Consider the following 20976-nt stretch of genomic DNA (forward strand, 5'->3'; position numbering starts at 1 on the left):
CAATGAAAAGGTTTTATTGTGTAGTGATAGATCATGTTTGAGGATCCCTAATGCAGCCAACAAACACAAAAAAAGGAGAATTATAAAATGAGATGCGTCTCTTCATATAGCTACTTAAAGGGTACATATGCTCATGCTATGGCTTCTGCAGCACTTTAAAATCGAGAAGTATTTTTATCTAGCTATGTTGAAACTCTGTATACGCTTTTACCTTTCCTGGACTAACCTTCATTTTGTGAAATGTCTTAAACTGCCGAAGCAACCAATTATATTATAGGAGGAATATGTGCGCAGCCAATCATTGCAAGAGCAATGGAGAAAAGGAGAGGGTTAATTCCATTGTGGGTTGATGTTTTATTAGTTCTAAACACTGAACTTCCTGTCTCCCTCTTGAGCCACTTCCAACTTCTATGGTTGAGAGAACTTCACAAAACGGAGGTGAATCTGAGTAAAACATATTTCCAAAAGTATTATAAATAGATACATGCAAAGAGATGTATCTGCCCTTTACCATATAAAAGTGTTGTCACACTTCCTGGATCTCACCACGTGACAGCCCAGGATCACATGTATAACATCTAAGAGATGATAAAGAGGTCATCGTCCAAACGGAAAAAGCAACAACTTATATGGTTTTGTAAAGTACAGAGAAAAGGTCATCAGAGTTTACGTCCGGTCCCATAAATGCATTGCTGCTGAGGTAGTTAAAAGGGGTTCCCTCATCATCCAATGACCGCTCTGCAATCCTTCAAAAACATGTGAAACCTACCAAAGTTGGGGTGGGCTCTGCCATCTTCCTCTTCTACATCAGACTGATCATGAAGACATTCAGAGGCCTTTTCCTTCTTCAAAACAAATCTAGTGTTGTGGAATGACAATTCTGTGGAATAAGGAATAGGTTAAAAGTAATTGTACGTACTTAAGACGGGGAAATTACTTTAATAGGTAGAGGCTTATTTCACCAAAGGTACGGGCATTTATGCAGTCATTTACCAAAATGTGTATATTCTTTGAAGTCGTTTTAGGGGTGCACACATGTGTGTGGGAAGCAAACTAAGAGCATTCTAAATGTGAGCGCTGGAGATTTGTTGGTTGTGCAGTGAGAAGTCATGAAGGCATGCCCCATCTTCCCTGGCAAATCACTTCAGTGTATTTGGGGTGGGTGTCAAGCATATTTTTTTTGTTTTGTTTTGTATCAGTGCACCACCTCTAAAAAGTGCTTCAGTCAGGTAGGTGAGGGGGCATTAGGCAGAAGTGGGTAGATGGGTCAGAGGTATCCGTTTGTAGACAGAGGGATGTGGTGGTTGTATCAGTTCCCCACATGACCTACTGTTTGCATCCTATCAATCTGTCACCTTTATGAACTGACATCCAAGTCCTGTAACTGAGACTCTGTCCGATCCACCCATGCCCCTGCGCCTCCTCAAATGTTCTTAGTGTGTCTGCCCAAACAGCTAAATCCTCCATTACCCTGTCATCCCTCCGGGACATCCTCACATGTGGCTCCTCCGCCAGTACCCATTTAGTTGTGTCCCTGGCCAAAAGCAACGCAACAGGACCTCTAGTCCCCAACAGGCTATACACCTCGTCGCCAGGACCAGTGCCAGGTGCAGAAACTTATGCTGCATTTTTTTTTATTTGGTTTCACTATCATGCCCAACAGGCATTGCTGAGGTGAGAGACCCAGCAAGATTAATTTTTCTCCTCATAATTGTGCTACCACTTTCAACCAGTGGGCTGACAGCCAGTTACAAGACCATGTAAGGGGCATAAAAAAGGTTCCCCTGATCCTGAACGTGGGCAGTTCGTTAGACGTCCTAATTAAATTCAACTCAGCTTAATCGGGATAAGGTAAGTACGATTTACATAGTTACAATTATTTAGTTTATATCTCATGTTACCAGAAACCCACTTTATCAATGCACAAGCATCTTCCAATCTCTAAGTATGAGTTGCTAGCCTAGATCATTTCCCTACGCCAATCTTGCTTTCAGCTCCCCCTTAAGTCTGTCTGCCTTTAACTACTTATACAACAAAGTCACTAGATGTCTGGCTGTACCCATACCAAGGCGCGCCTAAATGATCTTGGTCCATGAAAGTACCTCGCGGAACTCAGTCCAGATCTCCCTGGCTGTTCAAACGATCTTGGAATATTGCAGGAATTGGCCCACCCCACCATAAGTTTCCCGTGCCTCCTGACATGAGATAAACCTTTCCCCTGGGTACCAGACACTCAATGGCTGACATCCGCCCTCCCACCACAGTGCAATCAACGGGCCCGATTCACAGAACTAACTTAAGACAAAATCCTAAACTTACTACCATTTTGGTATTCACAGAAGGCACTTACTCATTTTGGTATTCACAGAAGGCACTTACTCATTTCGGTATTCACAGAAGTTAGGAGTCCTAACTTTAGGACTCCTAAATGCCTTCTGTGAATACCGAAAGTCTTAAAATTAGGATTTTTCTCAGTTTAGTAGTAGTATAGTTAGGACTCCTAACTTTAGGACTCCTAAATGACTTCTGTGAATACCGAAAGTCTTAAAATTAGGATTTTTCTCAATTTAGGAGTCCTAACTATACTACTACTAAACTGAGAAAAATCCTAATTTTTTTTTTTTTTTTTTTTTGAAAAACCTTTATTGACATTTCAACCAATAACAAGTATGGGCCTACAACCCCCCGGGGCCGGCCGCTAAGCAGTCAGAGTAACAAAAATCAATATTTATCACAGGCAGCACCTCGGGGAGCAGAATCTCCATGCTAGTATACTCTCGGCCACTAACCAGCCCAAGTAGGAGACCAGGATACAAAAGGTTTTCATTTTATAATTGAAGAGGATGGAAGGATCAGGTGCCAAACAGTTTCCCAGCAGCAAGAAATGGCAGGCAGAATAATAAACGTCAACGATAAACAGCAATTTATCTAGTCAATGGCGCTGAAACAGGAAGTTCAGGATGTGGAGGAATATCACGGCCATTTGCGCCTGCAGTCCCCTGCCCTAAAACCCAGAAAACACCACGGAAATTGTGGCACACATGAAAACGCAGCGATTAACAACGAAGGAGTTCTACCATGCTGATCCCAGAAAAGAAAGACAAAGAAGAATAAGAGAAGAAAAAGGAGGCCATGGAAAAAAAGGGTTCAAGACTAAAGGATCCCCTCCCCCAACCCCCCACCCTGCACCTCTGCAGATGAGTACGGCCCCCCCTCCCCAGCAGTGTGCCTGTCGCCCCGGAACCAGACCCGAAATATAGAAGAAACAGAGAAAGAGGAATAAGAAAAGAAACCCCACCAGACGGGGGGGTAGAGAGAATATTAATAAACTGGAGGAGGGCCTTCAAAACATGCCCCCGGCTTCTCCCTCCCGCACAATATGTTTTCCCCCAAAGCAAACAATAAGCAACACCGAATCGACCATGTCAAAGAAGAATGGGGAGCATTATGCGCCTATTACAGTAACAGTTATGCCGTGAGAGCACGCAACCCCAGAGCCCGCCCGCTTATTAGATGACCACCTCTGAAGGATCAGCCTTATCCTTGGCCACTCTTTGCGAATCTACCCATGCATACCCATCGACCCAGTGCCATGTCCAATGTTACAAAGAAGAGGAGCGTCCAAAAAAGAACATGAAGCGACACACACAGGTAGGGTGGAAGTCTCTGATCCCAACACAGTCAGCAGTATGGAGAGTCATCTTTCCCAGTGCTGCTCCAGGATCTGCACTGCACACAAGGTCCAAGAAGGCGAAATCAGCCAGAGCAGGCGACCGTTGCTTGAATATTGCCTGGGTCGCCGGAGGCCGCGCACGGGACAAGGCCACCACCCCCCACTCAGGTCTAAGACCTCCGGAACAGACCAGACCCACAGCCAACCGATCACACGTTAGTATACTGTCCGGAGTTTCCAGCTGGTCACTATCCACAGGGGCGGCCACGACACTGTCCTCCTGTGTGCAGTGTAGGAAGTCCCCGTGTACCTGGGGACAGGCAGGCAGCAACTGTTCCGACGCTGATGCCACCCCATCAAGCTTACTCCCCAATACCCAGGCGCCGTGAACCAAGGTGGAGTGAAGGGCGCCGAGAGCCTCGAGAAGATCACCATACCCCAGCACAGCTCTCGGCGCTCGCTCCGCTACGCTCCTCATAGTCGCACACTTCCAATCATGCTGCGACCCAGTGTACAGGATGGTAGACCTCGTCCCGTCAAGATGGCCGCCGGGTAGGTCCAACCCAGATTGGGACCAGGACTCAGGGACAAGCGCCTCAGGTTCCATGTCACTGGAATCAGGGTTTCGGGGGCAGGCAAAAAATATATCCGATGTGTGATCACGGGCAACAGTCATCCCCACCACGGATCTGCGCCCGCGAAAATCCGGGAGCAGTCCGCAAGAATCAGGGCGAGTTACGGGCGGCGGCCGGGCAGCTCACCGGCGAAGGCTGAGGCAATCACCGGGGAATCTTGGATTAGCCACCTCGGGCGTGCACTCGTTCCGCCACGCTTAGTGGTAGGAACGACCACGGCGAAATGTAGGCCGATAGTCGCACCGCTCCGGTTAGTCCGACTCCACCCAGTCACCAAAGGCCGCTGTTGTTGAACTGCCGCCCGGCCATGTTATCCACTCAAGGTCCCGGTTCCAGGGTTGCACAGGCCGCAAGCTTCAAATGGATATTTCTCCGGCGATACCGCCGCCAGAAACTTCGGAGTCACACAATCGGTTGCCGCTCTCATTCACCAACACGGGCACATAGCGCAGGCTAAGGATCTCATGCAGGATATCTGTGCGGGATGCGGAGGGTCACGGAGCCGGGAGCCTACGCTGCCGTCCCGGTCGCCATCTTGGCTCCTCCCCCCAAAAATCCTAATTTTAAGGCTTTCGGTATTCACAGAAGGCATTTAGGAGTCCTAAAGTTAGGACTCCTAACTTCTGTGAATACCGAAATGAGTAAGTGCGTTCTGTGAATACCAAAATGAGTAAGTGCCTTCTGTGAATACCAAAATGGTAGTAAGTTTAGGATTTTGTCTTAAGTTAGTTCTGTGAATCGGGCCCAACATGTCTAAATTTATGCTTTTGAAAGACTGCAGTACCCACATATCCAATTATCTCGAAAAGGGAGGATTTTTGAGGCCCCTAGTGACTTCTTTTCCCAGATTTGAGCATTTTGTTTCACTAGATATGTATACTCCCTACCCACACCGGATCCCTTCATTAGCAGTTCCATCAAAGTCACATGGTGTATATGTGCTGCATAGTAATATAGTTCTATATCAGGTAGTCCCAGCTTCCCTCTCCTGAGCCAATTTAAGTTTATCCAGAACAAATCTGTTCTGCTTTCTAGCCCAAACCAACGAGATCAAGAGTCTATTCAATGTTTTGAATGTTTCCTACGGCAGAGGACAGAGAGATTTTGCACAGTGTAGAGACATTTGGAGAGGAAATCATCTTTGCAATGGCAACTCTACCCATAACAGAAAATGGCAATGTATTCCAGAACCACATGAAAATGACTGCAACCCCTCCTTCATCCTCCTCACTCCAGTACTTGCATTATTTCTGAGAGTCAAGCTGAATATATCCAACTGTGATTTTAAGCCAAGGTCAGAGAGCCGGTGTTCAAGACATCTCACCAGAATCATCAGAGGAAACAACAAGCTCCTCTATGTAACCAAATTCATCTAGACGGGCCAACAATCTCGGTACAGACTACCTCAGCTGCATCCGATAAAACAAAGCATCATTTGCGTATAAGTAGATCACATGAATGGAGTCTCCCACACCAATGCTCTAGCCTCTGAGCTCCCTCCGATCTTAATTGTTAATGGTTTCAGCACGAAAGTGGATGACCTTGCCTGGTGTCCCGCTCCACACCCCAGTCCCCAGATATGGGCTTCCGAGGCCTGACTCTTACCCTGGGATCTGGATATAGAGACTTTATCCAACTACAAGACAGGGCAATCCCCCATCCATCTCAGGACCTCGAGCAAGTAAGCTTAATCCAGAGTATCAATTGCCAAAACCAAGGTAATCCCTTCCTCCCTTATCATCCACTGAGTGCAGGACATGGGACACTCTGCATATATTCATGGCGGAGACATGGGCAGGCATAAAGCTGCATTGTTTTTTTATGCACCAACAACCCCACCACTGATCTCAGTCCCTCGGATAGGATTTGAAACTTGGTGTCAGAGTTGATCATGGTTATGGGTCTATAGGAGGAGGGATCTGAGAAGTCTCTGCCCGACCTGACATCATACAAAAAACGCACTCCTGCATAGTTGGAGAAGGGGTACCCCTCTGTTTAGCCTTCATGAAAACTTTGAATAGCTTTTCAGACAGCTGGTGTGCCATGGTTTCATACAATTCCACCAGGAAACCATGCTTCCTGGCATTTTATCTCTTGGCATCACTCCCAAAGCATCTCTGAATTCCTCTAGAGTAATCTCTACATGAAGTACCTCTGTAAACATTTCAGGGACCCGCCGGAGTTCTATCTCCACCAAAAATGACTTTATAGAATCAGCCTCAGACCGACACCGCACCCTGATACATGTTCTCTTAATGATCCTAGATTGTGCGACTGATTATTGCCTGCGTGATGGCTACTGCAGCGTCATGGTGCTGAAAAAGCAAGACAGGAGGTACATCCGTCTCTCTTCAATATCCAGGCTAATTATTTACTGGGCTGTCTACCTCCCATTGCAGATGCTCTTGGTACACCCTTAGAGTCAGGTTGTCCTCCCTGTCCCATAGTTTTCCCAGGGCTCTTCTACCTTCTTCTAAGTCTGACCGTATTCCCTGCAGTTAATTTTACCTCCTCTGCATGTTTGCCAGTTTTTCCTCCTGTAGCCCGGGTTCCCCTGAAGGTGCCTGTAGACCCCATATACCTTCACAAAGGCACACACCCCTTAATACCGCTTTCAGTGCCTCCCAGTCATTCACTTTGGTGGCTGTGAAACCCCAGCTGTTCCCCAAGTGAGTTTTCCTGTAAATCCTCTTGACGTTCCATGTCCAACAATACTCTAGCAGGTAAACTCCAGGGGAAGGTCTCATTACTCTTTCTCCCTCCATCAAATTCCACCAACAGCAGGAAGTGATCTGATAAAAACCTGCCACGATATTTCGGTTCAAGGATCAGAGAGAGAAACAACCCAGTCCAATGCCTAAGTCCCCAAAACTCGGTCAAACCGATTAAAGTTGTTCTTCTAGGAGGGTGATTTTGAGCTTGTTTTATCCATTTTTGGTGTGTTATTCTGATCAAGGTCTTTTAGCTTTGGAGCCAGAAGTCGGAAATATATGTATTATTGAAATTCTGTGTTGAGCAGCCATTTTGGCAGGAATTTGTAAGTTGTAGAAATAGTTATGGGGACATGTAAGGCAGCTGATAAACTGGCCGGGAATGAAAAGCAAAAAATAGACAGTGAAAGCTGCTGCTGAAAACTGCACGTTAATTCAACCAGACAACCTCATGGAGGGGATTGAAAGCCTAAAGCTAGAAACATCAAGGAATTTCTGTGCAAACCTTCTACCTTTCAGGGCTGGAGCAGCGTAATTTAAACTTCATCTTTGTCACAAATTTACAATTATTTACTACATTATATTCACTGTACGCCTTACTGTGTGTGAAGTGTTTATATTTATTAATAAGATGTAATCCTCGTAGGGATTAGAGCTTTATATATGAGTGTACTAATGTTAGTTGAAACGTGTAATCATGTACTCTATTACTAATGTTTTGCATTTATTCTGCAAGTTATACCTTTGTATGTGTACTCTTGCATTCGAAGTTCATATTAACTGCTGAGTTAACTTGGCCTGATTATAGGCCTCAATTGAAATGTATTTAGTCTTCGCAGTATATTCTTCTTTCTTTCTTTTTGCAGGTACATTATCATGCTTCTAGTTAATTAGAGAAATACTTGTTTGTATTAGACAGTCGGCAGAGAGGCCTGACAAGGGGAACTTGGCAATGAACGTGGAGAATTAATGGTCAGAAGAGGCCTTACAGAAGAGGTTTTCTGTTCATCATATACCAGGGTGGCAGGATGTTCAGGGTTGCGATTTACAGTCCAAGTTTAGATGCAATGGGAAACTTAAGGGAGGTTAAAAATGCACCACCAGAGTAACGATTTGGTTGGCTCCTGGTGGTGTGAGAGGAGATAAAGATGTTTCTGGAACACCTGTTACGTTGATTGGTGTTCCCACAGTTAGTGAGGTAGAGTCCCTTTAGGCACTCTGCTTACCTTATTCTTGCAAGTGAGTCGCTTTGAGCTGAACAATTATTCGCTTTTTCCAAGAATTCTACTGAAGTATATATTATGTTGACACCTTCTATGCTCCCTAAATAGAATTCCTCGATAGACGACCCTATAGTCATACTATGCTTAGAACAGATAAGGGAAGTTTCTTTATGGAACACCTATTTACTTTGATGTGTTTCATCATTGTTGTGGGTATCACTATTCTGTATCTCATTTTATTACAGCTCAATTTAATGAGATCATTCAGCTTAACTGCTGCATTGTTGAATCCCTTGAACTTATTTGTGTTCTACTTATATACTGGATTGATTAGTATCCTAAAATCAAATCCATTTAACTATATTTAGTGATTCCTCAGCCTTACTGTGCAGTCAAATTGGCTTCACAAGCCAAAAATGTACTGTTGATGTCTTCTCCCTTACAGCGCTTCAAGTCAACCAACAAAGGTCCATACGACCAATGGAGAAAAATCTTTAATGACTAAAAGATTGCACTATAAGTACCAGCGTGCTGTCAGGGTCAAGACCCACTATGAACAGGCTAAGTACAATAATCGATTGAGACTGCCAGAGATAGAGTGGGAGATGATGGTTACCACAACAAAGGATAATGGGGTTAGTTTAGACCATGTGCACTTAAGAATGTTTGCTATAATAGATTTCAGGTGCTATCTGATATGGATACAAGTCGAGCACCAGAACAATTGTTGAGAAAGCTACACCAATACATAGCGAAGGGGCACTGAGGAGGAAAAGTTAATATATTCGAAAAGAGATCAATGACCTAAAAATTATTTGTCAGCAATAGGTGTAACTCATTTATCGAGAAAATGTTGGCAATTTTAAGTGCAGCAAATAATATAGACCTGGCTCTGTCTAAAAATCAAGGTTGTGCAAAATGTATCCTCTGCACAGAAGAAGGTGAAACAAATTGCTAATGAGGGGGCTGTTTCAGTACGACAAGGGTGAGGGCTAAGAAACACATCCAAAATAATTGATCCCTCATTTAAATGAAGGTGGAATCAACACTGTCCTGGATTAAGATCAGACATAGCAATGAGGAGGAACTATTTCCCCAGGGGCGAAAAAGAGGAATAACCGGTGTCTGGGAACACATATTTCCATAGATAACTCTGAGCAGACACAGACAAATACTGTAAATCACCACAAAGGCTTGCTGTTGGACCTGTCAGCCCTAGGGTGGTCTCCCCTTCCATTTTTGTATCGTGCCTCATTTTTTCCACCCTCATTTTTATGTTGGACTAGGTCTTCGGGCGCCTTTTCATTGCCAATCAGTGTTAAGGTGCAGGTGTACCCTTCTCCCAAGATGGCTGCCACAGACCCCTGCTACTGCAGAGTGGTCTTTCATAGTAGCACCCTAGCTGCCAGGAGATGGCTGGAACCCCACAACAATGTTGCGACACCAGACCGCCTTTTTGTCCCATAGGTCCCATAGGTAGAGTGGGGAAGCTCCTGGAATGTGCTGGAACCTTCTAGAAGGGAGGTGTGGTTTTTCTTTTGCCGCCTTGGCTAGAGGTCACCTGACCTAGGGCTACTTAAGATAGGGAGGGAAACTTTTGTGGTGAGTTGGCCATTGGGGTGAAGCAGAGCTGGAAGAATCCACCAGGAGTGTAGGCGGTAGGGCCTAGCCAGGGACTTATGCCTCTGAGAGTGACAGGATTTAGGTGCTGCCTCTTAAGTGAGTGAGGGACCCTGTGAAACCCACTGATCTTGCCCAGCAGTAGGAGGACCCAGAGACTCTCTGCCAGCCTGACTAGGAAGGATCTAGTCGCCCTCTCCATTCCTAACCCCCTGTAACAGAACCCCTTAAGGGCGCCAGATACATCTGCGCCAACCAGACTTCATCTAACAGCTGAGAACCGAAACTGAGCACTGAGACTGCGTGTCCAGACTGAACTCTAAAACCTATTCACCAAGCACTGAGACTGCGTGTCCAGACTGAACTCTAAAACCTATTCACCAAGCACTGAGACTGCGTGTCCAGATTGAACTCTAAAATCCTATTCACCAAGCACTGAGACTGCGTGTCCAGACTGACCCCTGAACCCTGATGCAAAGCCGACTGGCGAACCACCGGGGATCGACCAGGTATTAGCGCTGTGACCCCTGCGCTCCCTGCCCTAGTCTGGGACCCCCGGCAGCGTGCTCCGCTGAGCACAGAACCCCCATCCTTAATTTGAGCCCCCCCCCTGCGACGACGAAGCCAGCGCGCTCACCGCCGCGGCCTGGAGGCCAGGAGAAGTGCCCTGCCGTGTCACGAGGCCTGCGGAGAAGCCGGGGCCCCGGCGCTGCCGTCGCAGCTGCGTGAGGAGGTGTGCGAGGCCGGGGCCGAGTTCCCCCATCATCGTGGGAGCGGACGCCTGCTGACGCCGAGATCGAGGTAAGCCCGGAGGCGGGGATCGTCCCCGGTGCGCCCCCTGCTGGTTGGGAGCCGCACCGCACTCTTAGCCCGGGTTCCCCCTCCGTGGGAGTCCTCCCCTGCCTTCGCGACGGAGAGCCCCCACCGAGGGATCCTTTCCGTGTGCCCCCTCGAGCGGTACTGAAGCGCGGTGCCCTACGAACTGCACCGGAGCCTGGAGACTCGCTCCTCAAGTCCCGTTGCGCTCCCCACTGGAAGCTCCGTCCTAAAGTACTGACTATCAGTGATTACGAGGAGCGCCTGGATTTATATGCTCCGCTTCAAAGTACCAAGAGTCAGTGATTACGAGTAGCGCTTTATTTCACCTGCTCTGCTTGAAAGTATTACATGTCATTGATTCCGAGTAGCGCTTTATTTTACATGCTCTGTTTGAAAGTACTACATGTCATGGATTCCGAGTAGCGCTTTATTTTACATGCTCTGCTTGACAGTATTACATGTCATTGATTCCGAGTAGCGCTTTATTTTACATGCTCTGTTTGAAAGTATTACATGTCATTGATTACGAGTAGCGCTTTATTTTACCTGCTCTGCTTGAAAGTATTACATGTCATTGATTACGAGTAGCGCTTTGTTTTAGGTGCTCTGCTTCAAAGTATTAAGTGCCATTGATTACGAGGAGCGCTTTGTTCTACAGGCTCCGTGTTGAGTATCCAGTGTCACCCCTCACGAGTATTGCCCGGTGCTAGATGCCCCGTTCAGAGATAGACCTTGCTTAACGCGCACAGCGCGATAATCACCCCCAGGGCCCTACAGGTAGTTAACCCTCCTAGGGAGTCCCGCGCGGGTATAAGTGAAGCGTACCTCGCCATATTCATGAAGTGAATGTATAGATTCTGAACTGCCGTTACATCTCATGTCTGGCCTGTATACCTTGATGGATTGTATTACATCGCACGCATTGCACTGATATCTCATGAACTGCACCTATCTGGCTTTACTTGGATAAACTTGAAGTATTTGCATAATTTAACCTGTGTGGCGTCACTTATTGTTTGTGTCTCCCGTCCATGAGAGGTGCGTGGTGTATGGTTGCTTAACACACAGACCTTTGGTGGCCCGACCGCTCGTGTCACGTTACCGCCCCATAGGGCCTGGAGACCCCAGGTCCTACATTGTTGGCGAGCGGTGGGATCCTTAGGACCTGTGACCATACAGCACCCTTCCGTGAGGCGGAGGGCGCCACAATTAAACGCCTAATTGTTCCAGAGCTCTGAAACCATTGATTGCTGCATTTTTTATTTCCACTGTCCAGGTTGAGAGTACAGGAAGCCTGGTTAGCTGAGAAATGTTACCTATACCCTAAGAAATGTTGTCCTTAGTGTCTAGGTCCCCACCTGCCAGAATGGAATTCCGGTTAGCTGACATCGAGGGGTACTCAGTGAAGCAACTAAGGGAGTTCGGGCAGGGGATGGGGGTGCCTGGGGTGCGGAAGGCCAAAGGACCGGAACTCCGCACCGCCATTAGGGCATGGGTAGAAGCCCACCCAGACGGGAGAGGGGATGAGGGACAGGAGGCACCAGAGGCACCTCAGGAGGAGAGCGCCCAAGAAGTGACATATTGAATGTAGATGTGTCTGAAAATGTGCCCCCAGGGAGACGTTCTGGGGCCAGTAGTAGGACAGGGTCGAGGAGGAGCGCGTCCCCAGAGGTGTACAAGGACAGGAGGGAAGAGAGGCAGTTAAGGTGGGAGCTGGCCAAGTTAGAACAAGAGAAAGAAAGGGAATTGGCCAGAGTGGAACAGGAAAGAGAAAATAGGAGATGGGCAATGGAGGAAAAGAAGCTTGCGCACGAGCTTCAGCTAAAAGAGCTGGAGTTACGCGCCTTCCAATTGAACGCGTCCAATAAGGACAATGGTGGCAGCATACCTAAGGAACCTCAAGAGTCAATGTTCTACCTACCTAAAGAGGTAATTGACAATTACACAGTGGGGGACGACATCATGAAATGGTTGGAGGCATACGAGGTAGCCTTGACGGCCCATGGGGTACCCGAGAGTACTTGGGGAGGTGGTTTATACCGGTATATACCTCCCAATGTTAGGGACACCCTGTTATATTTGGCCAAGGCGGATCAGGTAAGGTATGCCCCCATGAAAGAGGCCTTGTTAAAGAAGTTTGGTCTCAACCCCGAGAGGTACAGGCAAAAGTTTCGTGGCAGCCATAAGCTGTCCACACAGACATGGGTAGATTTTTTTGATTATGCGAGGAAGGCACTAGATGGTTGGGTGCGTGGCAGCGAGGTGCAGGACTACCAAGGGTTGTACGATCTTTTTTTAAGGGAGCACCTCTTGGATAAGAGCTTTCCGGAGCTGCGCCAACATCTGGTGGACCGCAAGTTGATGGATCCCCGTGAGCTTGCGGAGGAGGCAGAAATTTGGGTGAGCACCCGGGTGTCTCACAAGGGCCCCGGGGGAGATGGCTCGAAATGCGGACAGGGTTTCCCCCAGAAGAAAGAGGGGGGAGATAAAAAGGTGGAGTTCTCGAAAGGTCCCCAAAATAAGTTTGGGAAGGGAGTAGGAACCCCACCCCGTCCAATTCCACAAGACCCACTTACCCTGACAGGAGTCAGCAGCCTAGGATTGTGCGGTGCTATGAGTGTGGGGAGATTGGACACTACAGGGGAGATCCCAAGTGTCGCAAGCGACCACCAGCCCCAACGGGCGGGAAAAGTCCCGGGGTGAGTAGTATAGCGCTTGGGGTGGAGCTGCCCTTAGATAGGGAAGGGGAGTGGACAGGCCCGACGCTGGTTTCACTCGAGGAGAGAGAGGTGGTCCCCGTAGTGTCCCTGCCCCCGAACACTGCTAAATATCAGCAGAGGGTGAGAATTAATGGGGAGGAGGTGGAAGCTCTGAGAGACACAGGGGCCAGCATGACCACTGTCGTGCGGCGGCTGGTGTCCCCAGACCAAGTAGTCCCCGAGGAGTTCCATCCGATCGTATTGGCTGACGGCAGTATGAGTCACTATCCAGTGGCTTGTGTTCCATTTGAGTGGGGAGGAGTCAAAGGCCTGCTGAGAGTTGCTGTGAGCCCTGCCTTGCCTGTGGGGTGTTTGCTAGGGAACGACCTGGAGCACACCAAGTGGAAAGACGTCGAGTTTCACGCTCACACTGAGATGCTGGGATTACCAGGGTGGACTTGCGTCAGCACGCGGTCCATGGCTGCCCGGCATGGAACTCACCCTGGGTTGGAGCCTGGAATCATGGCCCAACCCAAAGCCAAACATGGAAAGAAGAAGGTGGTAGAGGACATGCCCCGTGAGATGGATGGGGAGGCCGGAGAGGTGCCACCGGAGTCCGCGGAGGTAGATGTCGTTCCTGTGGAGGACTTGCCGACCCTTGCTGACTGGCATGTGGAAGGAGGGCCTACCCGGGAAGAATTTTGTCAGGCACAAAGGGCGTGCCCCACTCTTGAAGGCATGCGGCGGCAGGCCGAAGCCCAAGTGGCCAGTCAGGAACTGGGAGGTTATCACGTGTATTGGGAGGATGGTCTCCTATACAGTGAGCCCAGGGTGCCGGTACATGGGTCTTCAAGGGCCATAGTGGTCCCCCAATGTTACCGGGCCTTTCTGCTGGAGTTAGCGCACGAGATACCCTTAGCCGGACACCTGGGTCAGGACAAAACCTTTGCACGGTTGGTCCCCCATTTTTATTGGCCCAGGATGAGGATTGCATCAGACACCTTTTGCAAGACCTGCAAGTCTTGTCAGGATAGTGGCAAGACTGGGACTAAGTTGAAGGTCCTGTTGGAACCGCTCCCCCTGGTCGGGACCCCTTTTGAGAGGGTCGGTATCGATATTGTTGGGCCATTGGACCCTCCGACCGCAGCGGGACACCGGTTCATCCTGGTTTTGGTGGACCACGCCACAAGGTACCCAGAGGCTATTCCTCTGAGGACCATCACTGCACCGGTGGTGGCGCGGGCACTGTTGGGGATTTTTACCCGAGTGGGATTCCCCAAGGTTGTGGTGTCGGACAGGGGCACCAATTTCATGTCGGCCTACATGCAGGCCATGTGGAAGGAGTGTGGGGTGACCTACCGGTTCTCCACTCCTTACCATCCCCAGACGAACGGACTTGTAGAGCGCTTCAATAAGACATTGAAGGGGATGATCCGAAGCCTACCAGAGGGCTTGAGGCGTAAATGGGACGTCCTCCTCCCCTGCTTGTTATTCTCCTACCGAGAGGTACCGCAGAAGGGAGTCGGGTTCAGCCCGTTTGAATTGCTCTATGGCCATCCCGTTCGGGGGCCCCTCAGTTTAGTGAAGGAGGGGTGGGAGAAGACTTCACAGAAGCTTCCCCGTGACATTGTCAGCTACATGCTGGCGTTCCGCAGCCAGATGGCCAAGCTGTGGAAGGCAGCCACAGAGAACCTGGAGGCTAGCCAGACCGTGATGAAGGAGTGGTATGACCACAACGCTCGGACGGTCGAGTTAGACTTTGGACAGAAAGAGGAAGAGAGTGAAGCTCTTCCTGACCTTCTAGCGGTCCAGGAAAAGGATGGTTCGGTGGAAGGTGTAGTCCTCTCCCCATCCTTGACCCCAGAGCAACAGAGGGACTGTCGCCATGTCCTGGGACAGTTCGCCTCGTTGTTCTCCCTCACGCCTGGAATCACTCATTTGTGTACCCATGATGTGGACACAGGGGATAGCCCCCCGGTGAAGAACAAGTCTTACCAGCTCTCTGACCGAGTGAAAGATAGCATCCAGCGTGAGGTGGCAAAGATGCTGGAGCTGGGGGTGATAGAACCTTCCAGCAGCCCGTGGGCTAGTCCAGTGGTGTTGGTGCCGAAAGCGGCCCCACCGGGTACGACGCCGGAACTTCGGTTCTGTGTGGACTACCGGGGGTTGAACTCTGTCACGAAGACAGATGCTCACCCCATCCCACGGGCAGATGAGCTGGTGGACCGGCTGGGAGCAGCCCGGTACCTCAGCACCATTGACCTGACATCCGGATATTGGCAGATTGCCATGGCCGATGGAGCAAGGGAGAAGACAGCGTTCTCCACCCCCGAGGGCCACTACTAGTTTCGAGTGATGCCCTTTGGGCTCAAGAATGCTTCGGCCACATTCCAGCGGTTAGTGAATCAGGTACTATCTGGCCTGGAGTTCTTCTCAGCGGCCTACCTGGACGACATAGCTGTCTTCAGTGGCACCTGGGAGGACCATCTGCAACACCTCCAGGAGGTATTGCAGGCGCTGCAACGCGCTGGCTTAACAATTAAAGCCAGCAAGTGCCAGATTGGACAGGGATCTGTCGTGTACCTGGGACACCTGGTGGGCGGAGGTAAGGTGCAACCCCTCCAAGCCAAAATCGAGATCATCTTGGCCTGGGAGCCCCCCAAGACCCAAACAGAGGTCCGAGCTTTCCCTCGGCCTCACTGGGTATTACCACCGGTTCATCAAGGGATATGGTACCATCGTAGCCCCCTTGACGGAATTGACCTCAAAGAAGCAACCTCGCAAGGTCATATGGACAGCTGCATGCCAAGAAGCCTTTGACACGCTGAAACATGCGATTTGTACCGCTCCAGTACTAGCAACACCAGATTTCAGCAAGGAATTTATTGTACAGACAGATGCCTCAGAGCACGGCATAGGTGCGGTGCTCTCACAACTCAATGCCGAGGGCCAAGATCAACCTGTGGCCTTCATATCCAGAAGACTCCTCCCTCGGGAAGGGCGATGGAGCACCATTGAGAGAGAAGCCTTCGCGGTGGTCTGGGCACTGAAGAAGTTGAGGCCATACCTCTATTGCACTCACTTCCTTATTCAGACCGACCACCGGCCCCTTTGCTGGCTCATGCAGATGAGAGGCGAAAACCCCAAGTTGTTGAGGTGGTCCATTTCCCTACAGGGGATGGACTTTCGGGTGGAACATCGGCCCGGAGTTGACCACGCCAATGCTGACGGTCTCTCCAGGTTTTTCCGCCTTAGTGATGAGAACTCCCTAGAGGTTGGGTAGCTCTCCCCTCTTTCGGCTGGGGGGGACGCATGTTGGACCGGTCAACCCTAGGGTGGTTTCCCCTTCCATTTTTGTATCGTGCCTCATTTTTTCCACCCTCATTTTATGTTGGACTAGGTCTTCGGGCGCCTTTTCATTGCCAATCAGTGTTAAGGTGCAGGTGTTCCCTTCTCCCAAGATGGCTGCCACAGACCCCTGCTACGGCAGAGTGGTCTTTCATAGTAGCACCCTAGCTGCCAGGAGCTGGCTGGAACCCCACAACAATGTTGCGACACCAGCCCGCCTTTTTGTCCCATAGGTAGAGTGGGGAAGCTCCCGGAATGTGCTGGAACCTTCTAGAAGGGATGTGTGGTTTTTCTTTTGCCGCCTTGGCTAGAGGTCACCTGACCTAGGGCTACTTAAGAGAGGGAGGGAAACTTTTGTGGTGAGTTGGCCATTGGGGTGAAGCAGAGCTGGAAGAATCCACCAGGAGTGTAGGCGGTAGGGCCTAGCCAGGGACTTATGCCTCTGAGAGTGACAGGATTTAGGTGCTGCCTCTTAAGTGAGTGGGGGACCCTGTGAAACCCACTGATCTTGCCCAGCAGTAGGAGGACCCAGAGACTCTCTGCCAGCCTGACTAGGAAGGATCTAGTCGCCCTCTTCATTCCTAACCCCCTGTAACAGAACCCCTTAAGGGCGCCAGATACATCTGCGCCAACCAGACTTCATCTAACAGCTGGGAACCGAAACTGAGCACTGAGACTGCGTGTCCAGACTGAACTCTAAAACCTATTCACCAAGCACTGAGACTGCGTGTCCAGACTGAACTCTAAAACCTATTCACCAAGCACTGAGACTGCGTGTCCAGACTGAACTCTAAAATCCTATTCACCAAGCACTGAGACTGCGTGTCCAGACTGACCCCTGAACCCTGATGCAAAGCCGACTGGTGAACCACCGGGGATCGACCAGGTATTAGCGCTGTGACCCCTGCGCTCCCTGCCCTGGTCTGGGACCCCCGGCAGCGTGCTCCGCTGAGCACAGAACCCCCATCCTTAATTTGAGCCCCCCCCTGCGATGACGAAGCCAGCGCGCTCACCGCCAAGGCCTGGAGGCCAGGAGAAGTGCCCTGCCGTGTCACGAGGCCTGCGGAGAAGCCGGGGCCCCGTCGCTGCCGTCGCAGCTGCGTGAGGAGGTGTGCGAGGCCGGGGCCGAGTTCCTCCATCATCGTGGGAGCGGACGCCTGCTGACGCCGAGATAGAGGTAAGCCCGGAGGCGGGGATCGTCCCCGGTGCGCCCCCTGCTGGTTGGGAGCCGCACCGCACTCTTAGCCCGGGTTCGCCCTCCGTGGGAGTCCTCCCCTGCCTTCGCGACGGAGAGCCCCCGCCGAGGGATCCTTTCCGTGTGCCCCCTCGAGCGGTACTGAAGCGCGGTGCCCTACGAACTGCACCGGAGCCTGGAGACTCGCTCCTCAAGTCCCGTTGCGCTCCCCACTGGAAGCTCCGTCCTAAAGTACTGACTATCAGTGATTACGAGGAGCGCCTGGATTTATATGCTCCGCTTCAAAGTACCAAGAGTCAGTCATTACGAGTAGCGCTTTATTTCACCTGCTCTGCTTGAAAGTATTACATGTCATTGATTCCGAGTAGCGCTTTATTTTACATGCTCTGTTTGAAAGTACTACATGTCATGGATTCCGAGTAGCACTTTATTTTACATGCTCTGCTTGACAGTATTACATGTCATTGATTCCGAGCAGCGCTTTATTTTACATGCTCTGTTTGAAAGTATTACATGTCATTGATTACGAGTAGCGCTTTATTTTACCTGCTCTGCTTGAAAGTATTAAGTGCCATTGATTACGAGGAGCGCTTTGTTCTACAGGCTCCGTGTTGAAGTATCCAGTGTCACCCCTCACGAGTATTGCCCGGTGCTAGATGCCCCGTTCAGAGATAGACCTTGCTTAACGCGCATAGCGCGATAATCACCCCCAGGGCCCTACAGGTAGTTAACCCTCCTAGGGAGTCCCGCGCGGGTATAAGTGAAGCGTGCCTCGCCATATTCATGAAGTGAATGTATAGATTCTGAACTGCCGTTACATCTCATGTCTGGCCTGTATACCTTGATGGATTGTATTACATCGCACGCATTGAACTGATATCTCATGAACTGCACCTATCTGGCTTTACTTGGATAAACTTGAAGTATTTTAATAATTTAACCTGTGTGGTGTCACTTATTGTGTGTGTCTCCCGTCCATGAGAGGTGCGTGGTGTATGGTTGCTTAACACACAGACCTTTGGTGGCCCGACCGCTCGTGTCACGTTACCTCCCCATAGGGCCTGGAGACCCCAGGTCCTACACTTGCTATCAAATATAAATAGGCTGGAAAGATCCCAACAAGGTGACCACAACAACTATAAAGGCAGATACCTGTACATGGTAAATGTCCCAAGACCACTGGCACAACTAGAGAAAATATTGAGTTTCTGATTAATAAGGTCATCCACTAGTCAGATACATACATAACTGTAGATCACTCATTTGTGAATAAATTATCTCAGCATCTTGATGTGCCTTACTAACAGATGAGCAGGGACGGCTCCTCCGTTAGGGAGGAGGAGCGTTGCTCCACTAACCAAATTGCCCACAAACATGGAAAAAAGAAAATGGTAATAAACTTCATTTATTACCATTTTATTTTTCCAAATCCCATCAAGAGCCAAGCGTCAGGACGGGCTCAGGATGGGGGGACGGGGCTTTCTAGTTCCTGCTGCCGCAATGTGGCAAATTACTAATGTCAATACATAAACATAGGTCAAGGAGCGACGCTACGTTGAGGGTGCTTGCCTAGAATGTGAATGGACTGGGTATCTTAGGCGCCATGCACTGGATCTGGTCAGGAGACTGCCCTAGTGGAGAGATGTCATATGTGGTCTGTGGGGCAAGCATCTGGTGATACATGCAGGCTACTTAATCGGTTTGAGGGGGGTGGCAATACTGCTCAAGAAGACTGGTTAAGGAGGAGGTAGGAGATCTCATGGGCCGCTATGCAGTGATATTGTGGAATTGTAATGGCATTATACTTGCAGTGTGCTAATTTTACCTACCACCTCGACTACAGGTGGGAGGACTTAAGGAACTTAGTGCACTTCCTATGCAGTTACCAGATGAATTGTTGCTTCTTGTGGGACATTTTAACCTCATGATGGTTGATGCTGTAGATAGATGAAGCCAGGGCATGGACATGCAGAGTCTGCACCCGTAGAGATTCACAGAGGCTTATGGCCCAGTGGATATATGGAAAATATATCACCTGCTTGTTTCAAAGGTTTGCTTCTACTCTAGCTCTAGTGCCTGCAACTCCTACTCTAGGCTAGATTATTGGTTTACACAAGAGTTGTGTATGCATCCTATCATAAACATTGATTTCCTAGCCCGGGGGATATTCGACTATTCGCCTCTGCGTGTGGAGATGGGCATTCGACGGGGGAGGGGCATTTATGGATAGAGGTTTGACACCTGGTTGTTGAAACATAGAGAGGTGATTGATGATTTGTGCAAACTCACAGATGACTACTTTTATGATAAAAGACACACAGTGAAATCTAGGGTTGCCCAGTGGGAGGCAAACAAAGTGATATTGCTAGAGCAGGCAATTTTTCACTGGGCTCAGACAAATGCTATCAGATATTAAGCATAGCGAATATCAAGGGCTGACCTCCAAAGCAGCCTGTAGCTGTTACCTGGCAACTCAGAAAAAGCATTATGAGGTGGGCAACAAAGCTGGAATTCACTCATTCGGCTGGGAAAGAGAGAAGAAGAGTGAGAGAGAGATTCAGACTAGTAAAGGTACAAAGGTTACCGGGAATCTCAGAATTGCTGGGGCATTTGCTGATCATTACAGGAATATATATTTCTCTAACTTGGAGTGTTCAAAAGAGGAGGTGAGTGATTTCTTGGTAAACATATCAATATCGCTTATTGATGATGTGGACAAGGTGGCTATAGACTTGCAGATAACAATTGAAGCAATAGAGGAAGCAATTACAATTTTGGAGTTCGGAAAGGCTCCTGGCCTAATGACCTACCAATAGACGTATGCAAAGATTTAGCTGGCAGGTTGTCATCCTAAATAGGTACAATGCACCGACACAGAAAGGTTCTATGTTGAGAGAGCTCCACTCAATATTAAATAGAGTTATACACAAACCCGGCAAGCCGGCTGATTCCTGTGCCTCATATAGACCAATATCTCTCTTAAATGCTGAGACTCAGATACTTGCAGTGGTCTTGGCAAGTAGACTGATGCGAGTGGCGGCCAACCTGGTACA

The 20976-nt window shown here is 49.2% G+C and overlaps 1 pseudogene across 1 annotated transcript in view; it reads right to left on the bottom strand.

The window, feature by feature from the left end:
* LOC146861868 (uncharacterized) overlaps positions 1-20976 on the bottom strand; it is a 171188-nt pseudogene that overhangs the window by 68061 nt on the left and 82151 nt on the right. Inside the window, exon 5 of the transcript XR_014978068.1 lies at positions 770-880. The product of XR_014978068.1 is annotated as an uncharacterized LOC146861868 (transcript). The remainder of the gene's footprint in view (positions 1-769; positions 881-20976) is intronic.

Source organism: Triturus cristatus, chromosome 2_2 (genome assembly GCF_964204655.1).
Source record: "Triturus cristatus chromosome 2_2, aTriCri1.1, whole genome shotgun sequence".
NCBI classification, from domain to species: Eukaryota; Metazoa; Chordata; class Amphibia; order Caudata; family Salamandridae; genus Triturus; species Triturus cristatus.